The sequence below is a fragment of the Herpailurus yagouaroundi genome, unplaced genomic scaffold (assembly GCF_014898765.1).
Source record: "Herpailurus yagouaroundi ecotype Mexico unplaced genomic scaffold, PumYag 197, whole genome shotgun sequence".
Lineage (NCBI taxonomy): Eukaryota > Metazoa > Chordata > Mammalia > Carnivora > Felidae > Herpailurus > Herpailurus yagouaroundi.
This window is the reverse complement of record NW_024412428.1, coordinates 9028574-9039719: the sequence shown is the minus strand read 5'-3', so window position 1 is coordinate 9039719 and position 11146 is coordinate 9028574. Positions and strand designations below refer to the sequence as shown.

General features: G+C 49.8%; 1 long non-coding RNA gene across 1 annotated transcript; it reads left to right on the top strand.

Moving 5' to 3' along the window:
- Nucleotides 1-485: 485 nt before the first annotated feature.
- LOC121012805 (uncharacterized) lies at nucleotides 486-9310 on the top strand. The gene is made up of 2 exons (XR_005782318.1): nucleotides 486-1798; nucleotides 9091-9310. It is a non-coding gene; the product is annotated as an uncharacterized LOC121012805 (long non-coding RNA).
- Nucleotides 9311-11146: the final 1836 nt, after the last annotated feature.

Here is an 11146-nt window from a genome sequence, read left to right as displayed (position 1 = left end):
TGGGAGCGCTTAAGAGAGCAGGCACGGGGGGCCAAGGCCACGCACACTCACTGTCCAGATCAAATCGTGGCCTTCCCCCCCCCCCCCCCCGGAGAATCAGCTGTTAAACATTTACCAGCACGCCGCCGTGTACAAACAAGATCCAAGAGGAACCAGTTGACCCGCTAGAGTGAACAAAGAGTTTAGCCCAAAACTGTGGGCAAGTAAGCAGATAAGGTTAATTGTATTACGGATCCCTTCATGAATGACCGCCTGATGGGAATGCTGCCTTAACATTACTCAGCAATTCATGCCGTTTGCCGTACATTCTTGGAAGCAATAGAATTGCCTTTTATTGTTATTTTTTATTATTTTTGAGAGAGAGAGAGACAGAGACAGGGTGCAAGCAGGGGAGGGGCAGAGAGAGGGGGAGACACAGAATCCCAAGCAGGCTCCAGCCTCCGAGGCTTGAACGCGGGGCTTGAACCCACGACCTGTGAGTGAGATCGCGACCTGAGCCGAAGTCGGACGCTTAACCGACTGAGCCACGCAGGCGCCCCGCCTTTCAGTATTTCTTTTCGTTTTTTTTTTTTTTTTTTTTTTTTTTTTTTGCCCCCTACAGTGGAGGCCCCCAGTTCCAAAACTTCCAGTTTACAGATTACACGTGTGTGATGGGTATGGAAGAGTCCGGTATGAGAAGTCAGGGTGTTGCCGGCAGCTGGTGGCCGCAGATAGAGCAGTGGAGTTCAGGGTTAGGGGGAGGTCGCAGAGGTGCGGGCTGGACTCTGGTGTGTTTATCTCAAAGCTGGATTTCTATCCCTCTCTTTTAAACCTTATAACAACCTTCCTTCAGTAATCCTGGGTACCAGGAGTGCCGTTGAGGCCCGAGGGCGGGGCCTGTATGTTGTTTGGGGATCGATCTCCGTACTCCAGAAGCTGCAAGCCTCAAGATCCACCCTACCAGTCGACCAGCTTTTTCAGCCGAGAGACTACGGCCCACCTTCCCCAAGTCCTGTGTCTGTAGAGTCCGGCGAGGTACCGCCTGTGGCGGCCATTCGATTAATTTCAAAGATACAACATGGTGTAACGGGACAACAGGGGACGTGGAGTTCGGAGTCAGAAGACTGAGGTTCGACGCAGACTAATCGCTGGGGTAGAAACCAGATAGTGGTCGAGGGTTGAGGGTTGAGTGGTTCTGGGAAAGGGCCGGAGGGGATTTTCTAGGGGTTAGAAATGTTCTATACCCTTTGCGGGAGGTAGTTACATAAGCATATCCATCGGCCCAAATCCAGCAAAGACGCCGATGATCCGTGCATTTTATCGAATGCAAATTGTATAGCAACTGTCTCTCCTACTGTCCAGACAACTCCTTCGTCTCTATGAGCCTTCGTTTCCGGTCTGAAAAATGGAAGGACGACTTCTACCCGTGCCGTGGGTGATCACACATATTATTAAATGGGACCACGTGAGTCCAACGTGCTTTGTACACGATAGAAAGCCCTGTGCACGGTGGCTACCATTGTTCTGCTTTTCGTCTAGCTGCCTTCTAGAGCAGATTGAGTTGGTACAAATCTGTGGGCTCTGCCCTGCAAATTTCCCTTGGAGATTAGTGTTTATCTGTCTATTTTAAGGAGACTCTGGAGGTATCAAAATGCTGCAGAAAAGCAAATGGAATATGGATTTGCTGGGGAGGGGAGGGCGGGCCGGAAAGGGAACAGCTGAGGAGCAAGCCATCAATCCAGCCGGGCAGCAGGGCCAGCCGGGTGCCGAGAGGGAGCCGCTTAATGCCTGTGAGAGAGTCGTGACCAGGAAAAGCAACGTGAGTAAAAAAAAAAAAAAAAAAAAAAAAAAAAAATCACATCTTGCCAAACAAACTGGGTCACATTCGTGATGGAGTTAGTCACCGAGCAGAGACGGGAAAGCATTTTCAGAGGAAAAAGCAGAAGGTTGGGGGACCACGGTGACTCAGCTGAAGTGGCCAGGGCCACTTTGGCCTCCTGGCCCCGCTCGGTAGTTAAGCGAGAGTCCTTCTGTGGGTCCTGCAGTGCGTCTTGCGGTCTTTTGGGTTTGAACTTGATCTTTACGCCTAGAGGCAATCGCGAACAACCTTTACATTGGAATCAAGAGCACAGCACACATTTTAAAATAGAAAAAAAAAAAAAAAATCTTAGCGAGAAGCCAAGTTAAACTAAGACCGGAAGAGCGGGGAGGCCGTGGCGGAGTTCACCCCCCCCACCGGAGCTCGAGTGGGTGGTAACAACTGGCCGAATGCAGCCGAGCTCCTGAGTGATTACACTGGCAAAGTCTTTGAATTTAGCAACTTTGAAGTCAGAGCAAAGAGCAACTGTCCTTTGGCAGCAAAAACCTATAAGATGATTGAACAACGCTGAATTCAAATTTAAAATTGTTGGCCACTAAAATAAAGCTAAAACAGGGAACGATGTAGCAGGAAGAAATAATCTACAAGACAAATCTGATGTGTGAAATTTTGATTTTATCCTCATTATAAAAATTTTGGTGCTTTCTGCTAGATGGTTTTGCCAAGAAATGTGATATGTTGAAAAAGCAGAGGAAATGTACCCTAGACGCCGAGGCTATAAAAGGCTGTTTAAAGTGATAGGAATCAGTCGAGGCTCTCCCCATGACCGAGGTTATAAAATTAGGATCTTAAAACCACCAAATCTGGGTGAGAGCAAAAGCTCCAGTTAAGAGCCATGTCTCAATTTATTTTAATATAACTTCCATTTTCCCACAGTGTTTGTCTTTTTTCTGGGCATGTCGGATTCCTTATGCTGTTAATTCCTTCCCGAAGCGCGGTCTCTGTTGGAGCGAGGTGGGGAGCTGGGGTGAGGAGGCACAGTGAGAAAGCGGGGGTGTCCTTCCTGCAACCTCTGAATCAGAAGGAGGGTGACGTCTGGCACAGGCACTTGCATGTGGGGGACATCACTGTGTTGATCCCAGCTGAAGCAAGCCTGGCTGGGAGCACCCTTCCCCACCCGGATCTTTGTCTCACTGGTAATCGGCCACCTCAGACCTCCACCTGGACCCTCGGTGATACGGTCTCTAGCTGTGTCACTCTGTTCGGTAGCACGTGGAGTCCGGGACCTCCTGCAGCCCGGTGCTGCCTCCAAGTGCTTCTTAACCCCGCTTCTCCGAGGTCTTCAGGAACAGTTGGACACACGCCTTACCCCCCCCCCCCCCCCCCCCAGATCACCAGTGGGCTGTGAATCATGATGGAATCTCTTATTTCTCCCCGGCTGCAGAGGGAGATTTGGGTGTGACAGATTTGGGTTTGAAGCTCAGGTCCATGACTTACTGGCCATCCGGGAAACCTCCGTGAATGCCAAGTTTCTTGCCTGGAGAGGTGGCACAGAGTAAGGAGCCAAAACACAGGGGCTGTAATTAGCTGGCTCAACATTTTTGCCAAAGACTGCGATGGACCTTCACGGCAGGATAACCAAATCGACGTGCGGTCAGTTATCTTCCGATAGAAAGGGACAAAGAAGAGAGATCATAGGCTCCTCAAAGGCTGTGTTTTGGTCCCAAAGCAACTTTCCAAGGACAGAACTGGCAGCACTAATGTCATAGTGTGATCTGACGAGAAATATGCATTTCGTCTTCTTGCCTGGTTCTTGGCACAAGATCGTCTAAACCCCTTTGCCTAAATTTCCCAAATGATAGGAGTGAGCTGAGCTTGTTTTGTTAGTCACAAGAAGCCCCTCTCAACCACACCTGAGTTTATGCTCAGGAAGTGACGTCATCCCTCCAGGATGGGAGCTGGGTGTCAGAGGAACCAACTCTGTGATGAGATGATTGGAGCGAGGGGGCTGGAGACGGAAGTAATCACCAACGGCCAGTGATTTAATCAACCGCACTTCTGTAACGCGGCCTCCATGAACCTCCATAAACAGTGGAGTTCAGAGAGCTTCCAGGCTGGTGAACACAGCAAGGTGAGGGCAGGGGGTGCACCCAGAGAGGGTGGGGAAGCTCTCTGAACTCCACCGGGGCAGCTTATGGGACTGAACCCTTCAGTTGTGGGGTCTGTACTAACTCTGGAGACAGAGGGTCAGAATTAAATTGTAGAACACCTAGTTGGTGTCCAGGGAGCTGGGGAACTGTTCGGTGGGGGAAAAAACCCACACTCATTTGGTGCCAGAGTGTTGTGAACAGAAACAGGCTATGAAACGGATTTAGGAGTCTGGCCCACAACGAGCCCCCTGCTGGGACTGTGGCCAAACAAGGTAACCTGATGGTGTCAGAGTTTTTTGGTGGCAAGCACTTGAAAGAGATTCTGATGCACTTAATTGGAAAAGGACTTTGCTAGAAAGGGATGGAAGCTGTTGGCTGTTGGATACTGAAGAGCCCGGCCCCGGGAAGAAGGAAGGCTGTTAGCAGGAATAAATGGACAGACTCTATGTTCCTCCATGAGAACTTCTAAGCTCCAGTGTTTTCTGTTATTTTCTCAAAGGTTCCAAACCCTAGGAGCCAGCTTGAATGGCCTAGATTGGGTTTTATGCACCAATATCCTTCCAGTAGGAGAGGTCATGGAAAATCTTTGACTGACAGGCCCTCAGGACTTCTCAGAATGGGGGAAGAGTTAATTCCCTACTGGGAAACCAGGGTACTTTTACCCCAAAAGGTGGAAAGGCATGGCTGGCCAAAGCAAGAGATCCCTGGCATGCTGATTTTAGGCTCCACTGTTAAAAGAGTGTAGAAAAACAAGGAAATGATTCCATCTTGCTCTTCCCTGGCCAGGATCAGGCCCAGTTCTGGGAAGCACACCGTCAGGGGCCTTTGACTACTTGGGAGGTGTTCAAAAAGAGCAATTAAGACAGGAAAACATGACACATAAGAAATGGGTGGAAGACGAGGAGAAGGAACCCAAAGAAGAGACGACAGAGTGCGCCTCTACTGGCTGATCTCGGATATCTGAGGGCCTGGAAGGCAGAAGAAGAAAAATTTTGTATTTGGTGGCTCCGAGAGGAGAAACTAAAACCAATAATGGGAATAGATTTCAGTTCTGGGTATTCAGGAAAGATCTTTCAAAAAAAAAAACCCAACTCCCGGAACCGAAATGAGCTGACGTAAGGTAGGGAACTTTCCATCCCTGAGAAACCTTGGTTCTTTAGCAAGAGCAATAAATACAGCCTTCACGTTGCACTCCAACACACCAGTGTGTTATGTTCCTGCTTTTGAGGACCCCGACCTAATGGCTGTCGATGACACAGCACTTCCTGTTTGGCCACGTCTGCTACAGAGCACTTTTCCACATGTGGAGTTCTGGATGTGTGGCGTGAGTAATGATGGATGGAAAGGACAGGAGCTCCTCCAAATATCCTTTCTAACCACTTGCCCGGGGCCACATGGGACAGACATACCACAGGGAGGCCTTAATTTAGAGCCTTGCTTCATTCAAGGACCTTTCTTGCCATAGTTAACATGAACGTGCATCCTTCATGGACCTCCCAGTGCAAATCGAGCCAACATCTTGCTTTACCACTGAACAATCTTCAACAAAACTATATCAAGTCTCTTGGGCTATTCCTATTACTAGGAAGCCACCATATCAGTGTTGGAAGGAATTTTGCGGTCAATGAGCTTACAACGCTTGAGTACATCCAATGGCATTCTAGACAAGTTGGTTCATAGCCTGTTCTTGTTTTTTTTCAGACACTCACAACCTCATAGAGTAATGCACAGCACTTCGGGCAGTGTTGGTTGGTAAAATCCTTTATTATTTTGGGGTCAGATCTACCCTCTCTGTGACTATATCAACCAAATTTAAAATGCACAAAGCCTCTGACCCGCAATTCCACTTTTAACCTGTATCCCGTATCCTGTAGATACAGTCCCCATGGGTTCAAAGACATGTGTGCAAAGATATTCATTAGAGCGAAGGGCTGGAAATTATTTAAATGTTTGACTGGGGGACTGATTAAACAAATTATGGAGCAGGATCTGTTTTGTGGAAAATCAGGCAGCTGTTAAAAAATGAAACTTTTGGGGCGCCTGGGTGGCTCAGTCGGTTGAGCGGCCGACTTTGGCTCAGGTCACGATCTCGCGGTCCGTGAGTTCGAGCCCCACGTCAGGCTCTGTGCTGACAGCTCAGAGCCTGGAGCCTGTTTCGGATTCTGTGTCTCCCTCTCTCTCTGACCCTCCCCCGTTCATGCTCTGTCTCTCTCTGTCTCAAAAATAAATAAACGTTAAAAAAAAAAAAATTTAAAAAAAAATGAAACTATTTTCGGGGCGCCTGGGTGGCTCAGTTGGTTAGGCGTCCGACTTCGGCTCAGGTCCTGATCTCACCGTTTGTGGGTTCAGGCCCCGCGTCGGGCTCTGTGCCGACAGCTCGGAGCCCGGAGCCTGCTTCGGATTCTGTGTCTCCCTCTCTCTCTGCCCCTCCCCCACTTGCACTCTGTCTCTCTCTCTCTCTTACAAATAAATAAACATTAACCAAAAAAATTTTTTAAATTAAACTGTTTTCAAATGCTGACAGGGAAGGCTTTATATTGGTTCTTCTGACCCCGGCCATGCTGATTCGTGAGGAAAAGGAAGGGGCTCAATAACACATATCACATTTATACAATCAAAAAGGAGGGTAGACACAAATATATGTTTAGGTTTTATCTGGAAAGATACTGGCAACTGTGGTTGCCTTTGAGAGAGGAAATTGTGAGGCTGGGTGTTGGATGGATGGGAGAATTTTATGTGCATATGTATATGAATCTATCTAGGTATGTTTATATGTGTATGTACAGGGCTCTCATCTCTACCTGCCTCCCTTTACTCTTTTGAAATGTTGTACCTTGTAAATATATCACTTAAAAGACTTCTTTAAGGGGTGCCTGGGCGACTCAGTCAGTCAACCCTCCTCCTCTTGGTTTTTGGCTCAGGTCATCATCTCACAGTTCACGAGATCGAGCCCTGAATTGGGCTCTGTGCTGACAGCACGGAGCCTGCTTCGGATTCTCTCTCTCTCCCCACCTCTCACGACTCCTCCCCGACTCGTGTGCACGTGTGCTCCCTCTCTCTCTCAAAATCAGTCAATATTTATACACAAAAACTGCTTTAAAAATAGGCCTTCTTACAGAGAACAAACTGAGGGTTGATGGAGGGAGGTGCGTGGGGGATGGGAGGGGGGGAGGATGGGCATTAAGGAGGGCACTCGTGGGGCGCCTGGGTGGCGCAGTCGGTTAAGCGTCCGACTTCAGCCAGGTCACGATCTCGCGGTCCGTGAGTTCGAGCCCCGCGTCGGGCTCTGGGCTGATGGCTCGGAGCCTGGAGCCTGTTTCCGATTCTGTGTCTCCCTCTCTCTCTCTGCCCCTCCCCCGTTCATGCTCTGTCTCTCTCTGTCCCAAAAATAAAAAAAATAAAAAAATAAAAAAATAAAAAAAACGTTGAAAAAAAATGGAGGGCACTTGTTGTGATGAGCATGGAGTGTTGTATGTAAGTGATGATCACCGGATTCTACTCCTGAAATCAATACTGCATCGTATGTTAACTAACTAGAATTTAAATAAAAATTTGAAAAGAAAAAAATATGTCTTCTTAGGCAACAAAAACAAAAATAGGCAAATGAGACGATATCAAGCTTAAAAACCTCTGTGCATCAAAGGAAACAAGAGTGAAAAGCAACCCACAGAATGGGAGAAAATAGGCACATCATGTATGTGATAAGGGATTAAAAACAAAAATGTATAAGGAACTTCCGTACATTAACAACAAAACCCCCAAATAACCTGATTAAAAAATGGGCAATGGACCCGAATAGGCTATTCTCTGAAGAAGATATTCAGATGGTAACAAGTATATAACAACATGCTCAATATCCTTAGTCATCAGAAATATGTAAATCAAAATTACAATGAGATATCACCGCAGGCCCATTAGGAGGACCATTATCAAAAGAAAAGAAAATAACAATTGTTGGCAAGGAGGCAGAGAAATTGGAACCCTGTGCACTGTGGGTAGGAATGTAAAATGGTGCAGCCATATGGAAAACAGTATGGAAGTTCCTAAAAAAATTAAAAATAAAATTACCATATGATCTAGCAATCCCACTTCTGGGTATATATCCAAAAGAATTCAAAGCAGGATTTCAAAGAGATAGTTGTGCGTTTATGTTCCTTAGACCATTATTCAAGATGACCAACAGGAAATGACCCACACGCCGATGAACAAATGAAACAAATGACATGTGGTATATACACACAGTGAAATATTACGCAGCCTTAAAAAAGAAGGAAATCCTCACACAATGCTACCGCATGGATGAACCTTACGCACGTTATGCTAAGAGAAATAAGTCGGTCACAAAAAGATGGGGACAGTGTGACTCTGCTCAGGTGAAGTGTCTAAAGCAGTCAAAATGATAAAAACAGAAAAGAGAAAGATGGTTGCCAAGGGCTGGGGGATGGGCAGGGGAAATTCACGTTTAGCGGGGATAGGGTCCGTTTGGCAAGATGAAAAAGTTCTAGAGATCTGTTGTGCAACAATGTGAATATACTTAATGGTACTGAATTGTACATTTCAAAATGGTTAAGATGGCTTAAACAACAACAAAAAAAATCTGACCTCTTAAATCCTAGGACAGGGCCCACCCGGTTCTACCTCTAAAACTGTACAAAATACTTTCGTCTTTTTTTCTGCTGCAGCAGGCCTTTCAAGACCTCTCGCAAGGCCCCTTAAACTGGTTGCCTCTTCTCCAGGTGAAACAAGCTCTTATTTCCATGGGTTCTGCCCCTGTCACCTTAGCGCCCTTCTCCCGTCAGACCCAGAACCGCCCGCTGAGGTGCAGCAGGAGGGTGGGGCTTGGGAGAGAGGGCTCCCAGACGCGCACCCCTGCCCGGGGAGACCCTGTCCTGAGCACTCAGTGGGAGCTTGGTGGCTACCAGGTGAGGGTATCTCACAGTGGGTATCTGGGGGAGAGAAGGACCTTGAGTGGGATATGGACCAAGAGGGACTGAGCCTGCGTATGAAAAGGCAAGCTTTGCTAAGCGTGTGGTGGCCTGGCTTTACTGCGTGAATGTTCCCTACGCACAGTCACGAGTTTGCTGGAACAAGACAGAAAACCAGTATCGCTTACGTTCACATGGCTCCTTTACACTTTTTAAGGCATTTTGCAACTGGATTGAAGGTGCCACTCACGACAATTCTTTGAGGAAGGCGGTCAGCAACTATTTTTCTCATTTCAGGAAGAGGTGACCTCAGCCAGAAGGATTAAGGACTTACTCTGTCTTCTGTGTCATCCTTACCGGGCTGACCCTTTCCACTCTGCAGGCTGCCTTTGATGGCACATAAAAACAAGCAAAACGAAAGGCAAAAGCAAAAATGACCATTTTGCTCACTTGTCCCAAGCCCTGTCATTTTGAAAGATGAGAATGTTTTCTATAGAGATAGATGGAAGAGATGCAACTATTTCCAGCTCATAATGCACACCCGTAAGTGCCAAAGACTATTTGTGGGGTACCCTTGGACTAGTGCCCTCACTGAGCCTGGGGACCTGGGGCGGCTTCTTTGATAACACCTGAACCTGCCTCCACCAGCGGGTAAGAGACCAGTTAAACGTCCCGCTCTGGGGAAAGGGAAGTCCTCTCCCCTTGGCTATGTAAGAGGATCCAGAACATCCTTAGGGCCAGGAGTCTCCTAGCCTGGGCCCTACACAGGGCCCAGGGGATCCCTCTCCCGCAGGGGCTGGAAACCAGAATGGCAGCTGACAGAGGTGGGAAGGCAGAGGCAAAGGGGGCCTCGGGCAGCCAGGATTAAAGAACGTGGGTATTCAGAGGCCTCCAGCAAAGCAGCGCTGTGCGCGTCACCCTGGCCCTGGCTGTTTCTCCCCGTCAGTACATGGCCCTGACGCTGCCCTTCTGCCTATGGTAACTTTATTTTCCCCTTTTAGGCTGCTCTCCCCGACCGTGTTAACCTAATTTCATCGGGGTAAACAAGTTAGGGAAGTAAAAGGAAACGGCACATAGGAAAATTTCCTTGCAGTCCGGAGCATCAAGGTCCCCAGGGGAATGAGTTAAGGGGCTTCTCTGCTGGCACAGAGGAAAAGCCATTTTGCTGCAAAAGACACTCCCAGGCGTCCTAAGCTGGCAGATTCCGGGCTAGGGAGAAACGGAGGCAGGGAGGGGAAGGTGGAGAGCTTTCTGCAGGAAGCCGGCTTGCCCGGGGATCTGGTGGCAGGGAGTGCTATTTAAAATATTTAACCGGCGGGCCTGACCAATCAGAGGCCGGCTTCCAGCGCCGGCTCCGGGAGGCCCTCTGCTGGTCCATACGTTCCAATTCGGCTGCAGCGGGGGTGGGGTGGGGGTGGGGGGGGGGGGGGGGGGGGCGGGGCCGGGGCCGGGGCCGTGGCCGTGGCTGTTTACCACCCGGTGCGGAATCGTTCCCACGTGAACACGTGGTGTGGCTGCCGCAGTTCACAGCGGCTGGACGCCGTCCCGGTGGGGGTGGGGAAAGAGCCGGTGGTCCCGGGCGCCTCCCCCGCCGCCTGGCGCTGCCCCAACGTGCTTGTGCCGAATCACGGCTGGCACCGGTGGCCTCTTGCAGCCTGGCAGAATCGCGCACGTTCGTTCTCCCTCCTGCCGAGGCAGGCGGTGCCCGAGCGTCCCGCGGGCGCGGCCAGGCGCCCCCTCTGCCCGAAGGAGCTCCCGTCTGACCTCGGAAGCGGAGGCACGTCTTGCTTCACCAGCAGGAACCCGTCTCCGGCTTTCTCCCCCTCGCCTTCCCGGGTGACAAGCAGCTGCAACGTGCCGGCGGACCGGATGCCTCAGCCCGGGAATCCGGGGCTCTTCCTGCGTAAAGAGGAGGGGCCTGGGCTTCCAGAACCACTGACAGATGTCTGTGGGAAAGGGCTTCCACACCTGCCAAACCGCCAGCTTCCTTTCTCATTCTCGAGGGCTCGAGGTAACACGAGCTTGTGAAAAATGTGTCGTGTGCGCCGCGGTTTCCACTTTCACCCAAGGCCAGCCAGCTCATCTCCCGAGCGTGAAAAATCAGGTGGCTGAGTTTCCTAAGGCGGGAGGCGAGCGGGGGGCCTGTGAAACCAGGTGCGCGTCCCCCTCCCCCCCCCATCCCCCCAGGCGCCTGGCAAACCAGACCAGCCTGGACCACGCACGAGAGGGGGGCCGGATTAGACCCTTCGACCCTTCATCCTGAGAGGGAGACC